Genomic DNA, 13346 nt, shown 5'->3' with positions numbered 1-13346 from the left:
GGCTCTTTCCAGTGTCCTGCTGGTCTCCTGCCAAGTCACAGAGACTATATTTTTTTGAGACGTTTCCGAGACATCTCGGTGATTTTGCGGAAACCTATCGGAAAGCCAACCGGAGACGACGAGATATTCACGGAGATGTCTCCGCGAGTTACACACGAATAAAATATTACTTTATTAAAAAACGGCCCTGGATTCCCTGTGTAGTCTTCTTTCTGTTGAGAGTGCTTTAGGGGTCTTTCAAATGGTTATAATGGTCAGATGCTTCAGTCTCGACAAAGATTCCTGATTTGAGATACGCTCGCTAATACTTTAATTGAATGTTGCATATGTAAATTGTAGCAGGCCTAATAATTAAGAACCATACTCTATCTGAAGGTTGACAAATTTTCTCAATAAAACAACAAAGATGCATCAGGTCATTGAATAACGATCATTAGAATACAAAAAGTCCGTGGAGTGGGAAGGGATTCCCACACCCTCACGTTCAAGTTCAAAATTCAAAATGCTCCCCTGCGTGGAAAAGCAAGCCCTCTCCCTGTTCAAATAAGTTTGAGCTTCATACATTCTTTGATTATTATTTATTATTTATTTATATCTACATGAAATGAATAAAATAACCTAACAATAATTCATATTTTTTAAGGTGAAATGGCTATACTCCAGAGAAATGTCATGCGATATTACACATTACTTTGTAACATACAATTATGTAGACAGTAATTCTGACTATGTATACAGTATGGATACCATAAAGAGTAGATTTTGCTTCCAATGTGATAATTCAAATTTTTATATTGAACTCAACTCATGGTAGACACATTATGTTGGGTAAAAGAGAGGCTAGAATTAAAAACTTCTTTTCATATATGTGGTTGATGTGACGATCATAGACCATTTGGTAAAAAAACAAAACAAAACAAAAAACGCTGTATTGAAATTCCAAGCAGTGTTCAAATACATCAAGAAATAACTACCATTTTCCCCCCAAAGTACAGGTTTTCTCTTTCATTTCAACTGTTTTTTTTCATTCAATCAAGTAGTTTCGTATTTCAATTTCGTCTGGGGAATCTGGAATGTGATTATGAGAATTGTAGTTTAAAATTCGTGTTTTGTCGATCATTTTCGAACAAAGTCTTTTCAATAACAGTCATTTGTAACAATGCTATTGTTAATTTTCCCTTCATCTACGAGTAACATACACACATGTGCATACCACAGCCCCTACACACACACAAAAACCGCAGGCACATACACACACACACACACACACACACACACACACATAAAACACACACACAAATACATATAGTCAAACACACTCTACTGAGAGTACAGAGATAAACATGTGTCCTGTCACACAAACGAAAAAAAAAAACAGTGATGATCTGCGATTTCTAGGCACATATGATTATTAAAAATCAAACAATTTTACATTAATTTTGTAGAGTTTAAGCGTGTTTTAATGCAAAAATACTCTTCCGGAGTAAAATATTTTTGTTGTTGTTGTTGTATATTACATTCATGCTTCCGTATGGCTTTTTGTATTACTTTTTAGGATAATCATTTCCCAGTTTTCCCAGTCAATTTCATACTTTTGTCATTTAAATTCATTAATGTGCATTCAAATTCACACAGCGCACGCACGCGAAAATATTCGGGCATTCAAATTCAGAATCCGAGCGATCAATTTCATTTATTGACGTTCTATTTCGTTTTCGTGAAATCAAATTCGCGATTGGGCATTCAATTTCAAAATGCGAGCACTGACTTTCCTACTCGTGCATTCAAATTAATGCGATAGTCATGTGATAGTCCCATCGAACTTGTTTGGAGCGTTCAATTTCATTTTTAGGTGATCAAGTTCCTACTTCGTGCAATCAATTTAAGGAGGAAAATGGAGTAGACTTTTTAAGAAAGGAAAAATGACTTTATTCAAGTTCTCTTTTTTATGTCAGAGATATAAATGATTGTTCACATGATTGTACCGTATGGTAAAATTCAACACTGTTGTATTGTTTTATCAGGAAATGAGATGAATAAACGACTTGATTTGAATTTGATTAAATAACTTTAAGTGTACTTGAAAACAAAAATAAAATTATAAATCATATGCTGGAATTGTTGGAATATCAATTTGTGTATGTTAACCATGATCATCATCAAAATATAATAGACGTTATCAATTTTGTTCACTCTCTAGACCCTATGGCAATCGCTATAACGCAGTCACCAAGGGCACTATACATCCTGTATGCTGGCAAGCTCACTCAGATGTCAATTGACCCAGATGGGGCAGAGATAGACGTAATCTCCTTCTCTGGTTTTGGCCTTGCTTTTGTCATTTACCATGAGTAAGAACTGCTTTTGTCGCTTTTAACGTTTGACGAAAATTATAAGTCATGGATGGATCTTTAAATGGATCTTTATGCCTCCTCTAAAAAGAAATAAGTCTCATTTGCTTCACTGTTTTTGTTTGTTTTTTGTTTGTTGTTGTTGTTTTTTGTTAACAAAAATGACACATGTAATAATGGTCGAGTAAGTACTCGAAAGTATAGACTCTTGAAGGATGTAAATGGTAGAATCGAGTGAGTTTAGAGTACATTTGGAATGAATTTTGAGTGAAAATGTTTATTTTCACTAATTTTGGAGTGGTCCCTGAGGTCACTCCAAATAAGTGAAAGAACAATATTTATTCTTCACTCCAAATGTATTGCGATATCACTCTATATTCACTAGTTTCTGAAAATTGCTCCTTCATGATTGAGCGTTTTCACTCCGTTTGTTTGTATTTTGTTTTTTTTTTTGTGGGGGGATTAAACTGTTAAAGGGGAAGGGAAGCGATTTTCAAAATTTCACTACATGCAAACAATTGAGAGTTTAGATTTGAAGAGTTCATTGTTGTCCTTGAGCAGGTAAACCTTGTATACACTGGAAAAAATGAAATGCACAAGGATGAGGACAAAGGCAGATATGACACTTTCGTTAATAAAAAATGTTGTAATGTAATGTTATCATACAGCTTGAAATGTTCACCTGTGAAAATCTATTCATGGACTTTTTTTCTTCTTTTGTTATGCTTCCCTCAAATCCCAAACATGCATTTCTTTATGATGAATCTGCCATGCCTTCATCTTTATTCATAGTAATTTGTCATAACCTTTTAGAACGTTCTTATCCTCCTATCTCAATCACTCAAATCACTGTAACTCTGTATCCAGTAAATCGATTTGTAATTATTATTTAAGTGTAAAGTCTGAAAGTCAACAGGATTTTGCCTTTTATGCAGTTCAAGCGGAAGAGATGTGACATCGCATACACATTTATCAATGACCTTTAACCTTAATACAGCTACAGATAGTACAGAACACTTTCATAGTGCCACTTCTTGACGGAAAGTGAACAATCTTTTAAAATTGCCAGAGTTGATGTTTCATGAATGTGATGTTATCATTCACATTTTATCTTCCCAACCTAATTTCTTACATCCTTTCGCTGACTCTTCAAGATACAAGACGAAAAATTAAAACAATTGGCAGAAGAGACAGGTTTGGGAATAATCGAATTGGTTGTGAAATTAAAATGTAGCAGAATGTGCGGTATTAAAGTGAGGCCTGACATCACGATGGAGAGACAAAACAGTATAGGAACAGGTTGAATTAATGTCCACGATTCAACATCCAAGATATAATTCTAAACTAAATTGAAAAAGATCAAGTACTTTATCCTGGACTCAAGAAAAAAGACCAAACATATTCCTTATTTACGCTAGTCTTCGCGGCATTGGTTTCAGCGATATTGTAGATTTACGTTACGACAGGTTTGTTTGATAGATACTTTATTTTCTGCAAATCAATATACATTGTACATAAACTGAATAATCGTGAACATGGGAAATATACAAAGTATATTTGAAACAGAGTCGTTTGACTTGCATAAACAATGATATAAAAGGAAATTAATGATATTACAGTATGCATGTCTATGCAGCTGGGATTACAATAACAATATTATATTTAGGAAATGATAATGCAGAGGGCCGCCATTGTAAGCATTGCTTGAAAAGATGGCCGGCCCGAGGAAAAGGTAGGTAGGTAAATTGGTAAACAATACAAATTCTGCTGCGAGGATAGCAGGGGAAAATAAACTCTGATGTGTGAAGGTGGTGAATGTGCGTGCGAGTGCTTGAGAGTGCACAGGGGCAGATAGGCTGGGATTTGGAATGATAAAATTGGTTTGCTGGAAGAGGGAATGACTTACGATGTTGCTACTATCGGGAGACCAACATAAGTCATATAAATTATTCGGGCTTAATTCGTATTTGAAGTATACTGTGATAAAATATGCTTCTTTAAGTTTGCTTTGAATGAAAACAAGGAGGCACACTGTTTCAACTCTTCAGGAAGAGTGTTCCATGTATCCGGACCGTGATGTCTATCAGGTGATGGTTATCAGATACAAACGTCCCTCTCGTCCAGCATGTAAGTAAAACTTGGATTGAGATAAAACGAAATGTTTACTTGAAATAACATTATAGACACATTAGGCGCACGACACCCGCCATTGTCTTCTATGCATTGATGATTTACTTTTTGTTACTTGTTGAGTAATGGCTACTGCGTATTAAAAATGGCTACTGCGTAATCAGCGACCCTGTGCAATGGACACCAATTCAGTTTGGGTAAAGGCAAGCAGGTCTATTACCATTTTGTAAAGTCAAACATTATTAAATGTGATATTCTTCCGTCCATTGGGGGTGAGTTCACAAATGCATGCGAGTATGAAGCAAATGGTAACGCTTGTAAGTTATGTATGACACAAAGGAACTGGCATACCACAATAACATGAAATTTTGAGAGCAGCATTAATAGCTAAAAGTGATTATTTTTTATTTATCAATCTGTCCGTCTTTTCCTATCTTCAATATTCGACATTAGTATTACATTCTAATCTGATATTGTATGATGTGTTTGTCATTACACGTGATGACCGTAATTTTACGTTACCTCGGTTTTTTGTTGGTGGTGTTGCTGTTGTTGTTTTTTAGTAATGTGTACTTCACCAGAGAGTTTACCGAGAACATAACATGCAAGAGTCTTCAAAATGGAACTGATTGTACTCCTCTCAGTACTGGTGGTTACGACATCATTACCGGCTTGGCTGTTGACACAAGTTGTGAGTAAGATGAATCGTATAATTTCTAATTGTATTTTATTTTTTTCATCAGAAATTATGTTAAAATGAATTGGATTTGGAATAATATTTGAAGATAGTTTTAGGGAACACGTCAAAGTATGTTATCATATGTGACCATACAACTTTTATAACACCTAAGTATTAAAAACACCTAAGTATTAAAGAAAAGACTTGATTTCATCATCAAAAATCGGTGTGTTGTCTCACAGCTGGCCAACGGCGTAGCCAGGATTTCATCTTAGGGGGGGCGGTTAGTCGGCGAGGGAGCGAAGCGACCGAGCCCGAGCGAGCGGAGCGAGCGAGGGGGGAGGGTGTGGGAGGGGGGTGTCCCCCCTCCCACGGTAAGAACTTTTTGCATTTTGATGTTGTAAATGGTGCAATTTGATGCATGTTTTTGCGCGTTTTATCGACGTGAAACAGTCCCACTTTTTTATGGTAGCAGTTTATTTTGATGTAGATTATTATTGAACAATTTGCCTATAAAATGGTATAATTTAGATACACTTCTTGTATTAATTCTTTTCACTGAATATCATGAACGCGACTGAACCCGAGTGAGCGGAGCGAGCGAGGGGGTAGGGGAGGGTGTGGGAGGGGGGTGTCACCCCTCCCACGGTAAGAACTTTTTGCATTTTGATGTTGCAAATGGTGCAATTTGATGCATGTTTTTGCGCGTTTTATCGACGTGAAACAGTCCCATTTGTATAAGGTATATAGCAGTATATTTTAGTGTAGATTATTATTGAAATTGAAGAATTTGCCTATAAAATGGTATAATTCAAATACACTTCTTGTATTAAGTCTTTTCATTGAATATCATGAAGGCGACTGAACCCTCGCGAGCGGAGCGAGCGAGGGGGACGAGAGGTTTTGATGTAGATTATTATTGAACAATTTGCCTATAAAATGGTATAATTTAGATACACTTCTTGTATTAATTCTTTTCACTGAATATCATGAACGCGACTGAACCCGAGTGAGCGGAGCGAGCGAGGGGGTAGGGGAGGGTGTGGGAGGGGGGTGTCCCCCCTCCCACGGTAAGAACTTTTTGCATTTTGATGTTGCAATGGTGCAACTTGATGCATGTTTTTGCGCGTTTTATCGACGTGAAACAGTCCCACTTGTTTAAGGTATATAGCAGTATATTTTAGCGTAGATTATTATTGAAGAATTTGCCTATAAAATGGTGTAATTTAAACACACTTCTTGTATTAATTCTTTTCACTGAATATCATGATCGCGACTGAACCCGGGCGAGCGGAGTGAGCGAAGGGGAAGGGGAGGGTGTGGGAGGGGGGTGTCCCCCCTCCCACGGTAAGAACTTTTTGCATTTTGATGTTGTAAATGGTGCAATTTGATGCATGTTTTTGCGCGTTTTATCGACGTGAAACAGTCCCACTTGTTTAAGGTATATAGCAGTTTATTTTGATGTAGATTATTATTGAACAATTTGCCTATAAAATGGTATAATTTAGATACACTTCTTGTATTAATTACACTCCCACGGTAAGAACTTTTTGCATTTTGATGTTGCAATGGTGCAATTTGATGCATGTTTTTGCGCGTTTTATCGACGTGAAACAGTCACACTTGTTTCAGGTAGCAGTATATTTTAGTGTAGATTATTATGGAACAATTTGCCTATAAAATGGTGTAATCTAAATGCACTTCTTGTATTAATTCTTTTCGCTGAATATCATGAACGCGACTGAACCCGAGCGAGTGGAGCGAGCGAGGGGGGAGGGGAGGGTGTGGGAGGGGGTGTCCCCCCTCCCACGGTGAGAACTTTTTGCATTTTGACGTTGCAAATGGTGCAATTTGATGTATGTTTTTGCGTGTTTTAACGAGTTGAAACAGTCCCACTTGTTTAAGGTTGCAGTATATTTTAGTGTAGATTATTATTGAACAATTTGCCTATAAAATGGTATAATTTAAATACACTAGTCTTCTTGTATTAATTCTTACACTGAATATCATGAACGCTGTCTGTTCAGCAATCAAGCAGAAAAAGCATGCACACGAGGGTGTAGATAGGGGCATATCCCCTGCCACACGAAGGTGATTTTGCGTTTTCAGACCTGAAATTCAGCGATCTGGTGCAAATTTTTGGTGCAATACTTTTTCATCGAAGTGTTATAATCACGGAATTTAGCTCTTATTCCGAATGTGCACCATCTGTGTGTATGTATAAAGTCTAGTGAGGTAGAGCTTGGGGGAAGGGGAATTCCCCCTCCCGCTCGCGGAGCTTTTGCGTTTTTAGAATTGAAATAAAGCGATCTGGGTATAGCCATAGTCTACTTCTATGCATGGCGGGGGGGGGGGGGGGGAGCAGGGAGAAGGCGTGGGCGAGTGTTATTTCCACCCTTCCCAGCCGATGGAGCTTTTGCCTTTTTAAGGTTGAAGTTGAGATATCTCGTATACGCATATTTGATAGAATGAACATTTGAGAAATCACCAGAGGGGGAGGGTTTGGGAGGGGGATACCCCCTCCCTCCCAAGCACGAGAGATTTTGCATATTTTGAATTGAAATTCAACGATCTGGTGCACACTTTGAGTGGAATATTAAAAAAAAAAATATCTATTTGATGAAAGGTTGCAAAGGAGACCCGCTTCATGTGCATGCATGCAGTATACACGCATTTTTTTTTTTTCGCCTCCCAAATCCCCGGTCCAAATCTTAGGGGGGGGGGGCGACCGCCCCCATCGCCCCCCCCCCCCCCCCCCCCCCTGGCTACGCCAGTGCAGCTGGCCGACTGCTCTACTGTGACTACCATGGAACCGACAGAGCCTTCTACACTAATCTACCCACGGGAAGCCCTGGGCAGACTAAGATACCAGGAGTTGACATCCAAAGTGTGGAAGACTTCAGTGACCTGGCAGATGTGGCTATATTCAAATATACAGTGTACTGGCTGCGACAGAACGGTGTGATGGTCGTCACCAGAGACTATGCTTCTAACAATTCGACGTCTGTGCTGGTTCCTATTGCAAAGGATGAAGTCGATAATACACCCTCTGACTCTGAATTCCTGAATATGGTCATTGTTTCAGATGACTCCATATAGTCCACATTCCCATCATATCACACATACTTTGACATTCCCCACACCATGCGCGGAATGCTGGTAATAGTGATAATTATAGTCCAGGATAAAATATCCTTTTCATTTAAAGACAAAAAAAAAATACTTCATGGAGTTAAGGCAGATATTTGATTATAATCTATAACTGCTAGACACAAAAAAAAATGGACACACAGGCTGTTTATTATGAGACATGTAGTGATTAAAAGGCTTTCTATCTTCTTAAACTTACTCAACATTTAATGTTTAAAATGAAAAAGAGGATAAGAATCTTATTGTACAAACAAATACTTTTGAATTTCAAATTAATATTGGAAATATCAGGAATACAGTAATTGATAATCACAACATCTGTTCCTATTCGTTGCATTTTCTTCATTCTTATAATATTGCTATTGCATATCATGTTATAACCATCTTCTCCAATTGCAGACATATGATATCACATAAGAAAGATTTGTTATTTCCATTCATTCTACTCTTTCTGATTTGAGAGAATTAAGTAGACAGTCGAACGTTTCAATGTTATCTAGTTACAATCTCTCCGGCTTCGTTAACCCTCATTACGTAAATTCCCTGTCCATACCACATACATGTAAGTGTGAAATTTGTGCACATTCGGCTCATTGGGACAGAAAAGGGTTTAGCCGTGCTGTTGTCTAATGGAAAGAACACAGTGTCTCAATGTAAGACACATGAGCCGCAATATGATCACAGTATATACACATCCAGAAATCTCTTCACATTGTTAAATTCGACCCTTTTAACACTTTGAGCACGCTGTGGATCATCAATCCACAGTTTGAAACAAAACATTGCTTTGCGTGTACACTCTGTGAAAGACAACACGACTGTGTAAAATTGTCTTAACACTGAAAGATTTGAGAGTTTCCACATTTGCGACGTTGTGAACACAGTAGAACACAGTGCACTGTGGAACACTGTGTCCTTTCCAGCAGGGTTGACTACATTTCATTAATTTGAATCAATCGGTAAAGACCTGCAACTTTGAGCATAATTTCATGAACACAGTTCTTGATTTTCCACTTTGAATACGATATACTCTAGAATAATGTTGTAAATCATTCTGTATTTGGAAATATTAGTTCAAGCTTAGTCTGTGCATAATGCATTTTCAATAATGTTTTCTACTTATCGATACCTAGATGTGTGTCCCAAATGAAGGGTCTGTTTGCAAAAAACCGATAAGTCCATTTTTGAAGATTTGAAGTACGATCTCTGTCATAAAGTACAAAATAATACCTTTTAAATGATATATTGGTCACTACATGTAAAGGTATATTTTTGAAGTTATGGTCAAAAGAAGCAAAAATTTTCTTATTATTCTCTTTATGTTTCTTGGCCTTTAATCGCAAATATCTCCAATCTCTAATCTCTACTGTATTATGTTCCACGCTCATGTGAAAGCGACGAGTTTGATACTCGCGTCTGCTCTCAAATCATGATTGATTTTATTTATGAGCACCTTTTTCGTCGTTATTTTTTTCATCGAAATGTAAACACACCCCCTTTTCTAATAGCACACAAATAGCAAACTTATCGTTGTCCTTTATTTACATTCTGAAGTAGGATTTACTCCGTGTATGGCTATGTCGTGTATTCAAAAAACGTGTTAAATTAGAGTAGAAAAATGTGTCATTAGAATATCACAAAAGCCGGAAATTCATCGCAAGCAATGCAAAAAGATGGCTTGTTATTTTAATCAACTTTATTACTTTAATCAATTTTTCGGTGTCGCCGCAGCTGGATGTGAAAGCCCCAATTTTTGTAATTGCTGTAATTGCTAAATACAACGGTCCATTAGAAAGCAAATTCTGCATAATTATCATTTTCATTTCAATGTGACATAATGTAAGCGCACTTAACTTACCTCGTTCAGAAGGTAGTGGGAAAGGTACCAAACGTAGCATTTTTAAAGCAGCAAGTCGAGGAATATAGAGTTTTCACAAATGAATGCCCTTGCATCTTCTTTACATATCTTCCCAGTGCCACAACCATAGAATTGGAATGTAAGAACACCATTCTTAGCGGTACTTTCATATTCGATATATATATATATATATATATATATATATATATATATATATATATGTATATATGTATATATATATATATATATATGTATATATGTATATATATATATATATATATGTATATATGTATGTATATATATATATATATATATATATATATATATATTATAAATGTATTATATATAGGGTGTCTAAAGAAAATAAGAAATATATGAAGAGTTTGTTCGCAAAAACCGATAAGTCAATTTTTGAAAATTTTAAAGTACGGTGTCTGTCATAAAGTACTAATATATTGGTCACTACATATAAAGGTACATTTTTTAAGTTATGGTTAAAAGAAGCAAAAATTGTGTTATTATTCTTTTTATTTTTCTTGACCTTTAATCGCAAATATCTCCATTTGGCAAATATGGACTTATCGGTTTTTGCAAACAAACTCTTCATATGATTCTGGGGGGGGGGGGGGGTTGTATGGATAGCTTTATGGACTCATCTTTCATATATGACACCAAAAAGTCTACAAATAATTGATGCTTGAATGAGCACTGCTTACTTTATAAAGGTATGAAAATTAGGCTGCGCAGGAATTAGTCTTTTAAATTTGCGACAGGTGAGTCCGTTGGAGCTTACAAAAATAATAATAATATTAAGGTCTTATTTACCCAGGGTAGCCTCTTCAGTGTTGCCACTGCTCTACCAGAGGGCCCTGCTATTATTATTACCCTAGCGTTGCCAGGTACCCATTTATACACCTGGGTCGAGAGGGACATTGTGGGTAAAAACATCTTGTCCAAGGATGTAAGCACTGGGCGGGATTCGAACTCACGGTCCTCCGTTTGGGAGTCGGGAGTCTTATCCACTATGCCACAGCGCCCCCACACAATGAAGTTGATACCATAAATTTATGATCAATTGCGATCGGTTTGGGTTTGCTGAGTGAATTTTATGGTTTATTGAACAAAAGTTTTATGCATGAGTGATTATATATGTCTATATCAATCTACATAAATATACATATATATTATTGAGTCAATTGTAGTCTACGTGTTGGCACAATAATATAGAAAATAAACAAAAATCAACTCATGTTGTCAATAACAGATGCGTTTAAGCATGCATCCGCAGTGTTGGCAACGATGTTGTAAATATTATAACCTCCTATTGTTTTCTCACAACTAAGAGCACCTGATAAAGTGCGAGGAGCCCAAATATTTGTGTAAAAAATAAACTGTTGGTTTTGACAGAAGCGCGCACACACGCACACACACACACACACACACACACACATATATATATATATATATATATATATATATATATATGTATATATACAGGAAGCAAATTGTTGGAAATATTAAAAGACATAAGAGAACGCGCGATACGACATAATGTAGAGTATAGTTGATACTTACACCCTTTATTCCTGTTGCCCAATAACATGATTTCGAGTTAAACAAACAATAACCAGAAAATCTGGTGGATACATAAGCGTGTGTATAAGCATATCATATTCAAGCAAAAAAAAAAGTTATCTTCGATTTCATCCCAAAACAACCAACTGTTATCTTGTAAAACAAATGGGATTTTTAAGCCTGCATCGAAGACCAAGAAATTGCAACCGTGATATCGCAGTGACACTTTATCTACCTTCCTCCCAATATCTCACCATATAAATCTGTCTGCCCTTTCTTGATATAATTACATAACAACTCACAATTCACAAATTTCAACTGGATTCCAAACAAGAACATAGCAAGACACATGTACTACTTAAAGAGAAATTATTTTTGCAGTCAATATTTCAAGCTACGGTACCAATTGAAAAGATTTGAACGCCTACTCTGTACAATAGACTTTTATTTGCTATGGACCGCAGGGCAGATGATAATGAATAAGCCAGTTCGGAGATAGCTCATGCACATGGGTACAAATGACCTCAGTAGGTTAGGCCCCTCACTCAATTCATAATGACATAATGCAGCAGCTTGCCCAACACTAGGCGTTTTCACATCAGCCCGATGTTTCGAAATAGCGGGCTATATTCTGACTTGGGAAATTTTCCCGATTGCGAAATAGCGCGCTATTTGATAGTGTGAGCACAAATTAGCGCGCTAATTGTATCGCTCTGATCGAGAAAATTTCTCCAGTCCAACTTGGGAAATTTCTGAAATAGCAGGATAGTAGCGCGCTATTTTATAATGTGAAAACGACTCGAGAACTTAGCGCGATGCATCCCATCATGCCTAGCGTGTGTGACCCGATCGATCGGGGCAAACTGCACACAAATCATGAGGAATTTTTGAGAGGGCACACACATTACTGATGCTGTTTTACTGATGCTGTTTGCACACACTCAGCTGTCGAATTAGCTCGACAAAAATTCAGGCTATTTCTCTTTGGGCTGATGTGAATAAGAAATGAAATAGCGCGCTAATTCGCAATCGCGAAAAATTTCTCGACCTTAGATTTTTATCGGGCTGATGTGAAAATGCCTATAGCAATTTATGGAACTCGTATTCTAACAAAGAGTGAACCTGTGTAGATATAGTGACCACAATGGTTCGGCAATACGCGTTTTCACATCAGCCCGATAGAAATCTTCTTTATCAGAGCGATACAATTATCGCGCTAATTTGTGTTCTCATTATCTAGCGCACTATTTCGTGATCGGGTTAATTTCCCAAGTCAGAAAATAGCGCGCTATTTCGAAACATCGGGCTGATGTGAAAACGCCTTATCAACACTTTGGGAAGCAATTATTTCATTGTGCTGTTTTGAATACATTAACATTTTTTTTTTCTGTTAACATTGCCAAGTACCAGGCTTGCTATCAGGTGGATGTACTGGCAGGCACCATTCATAAGGATCCCCATGAATAATCATAGCATTACAGATGCTTATCTCAGTGAAATTAAAAACCCTCGGTACAAATGACCTTTTTCTGCCCATGCACAAACTGGAACCCGGAACTGGCTTGTTCTTTCCTTGCACCGTCTTCTACTTCGGTAACCAGCT

The sequence above is a fragment of the Diadema antillarum genome, unplaced genomic scaffold, assembly GCF_040938485.1.
Source record: "Diadema antillarum isolate AM-2024a unplaced genomic scaffold, OU_Dant_1.0 seq00000096_RagTag, whole genome shotgun sequence".
NCBI lineage: Eukaryota > Metazoa > Echinodermata > Echinoidea > Diadematoida > Diadematidae > Diadema > Diadema antillarum.
This window is presented reverse-complemented; position numbering follows the sequence as displayed.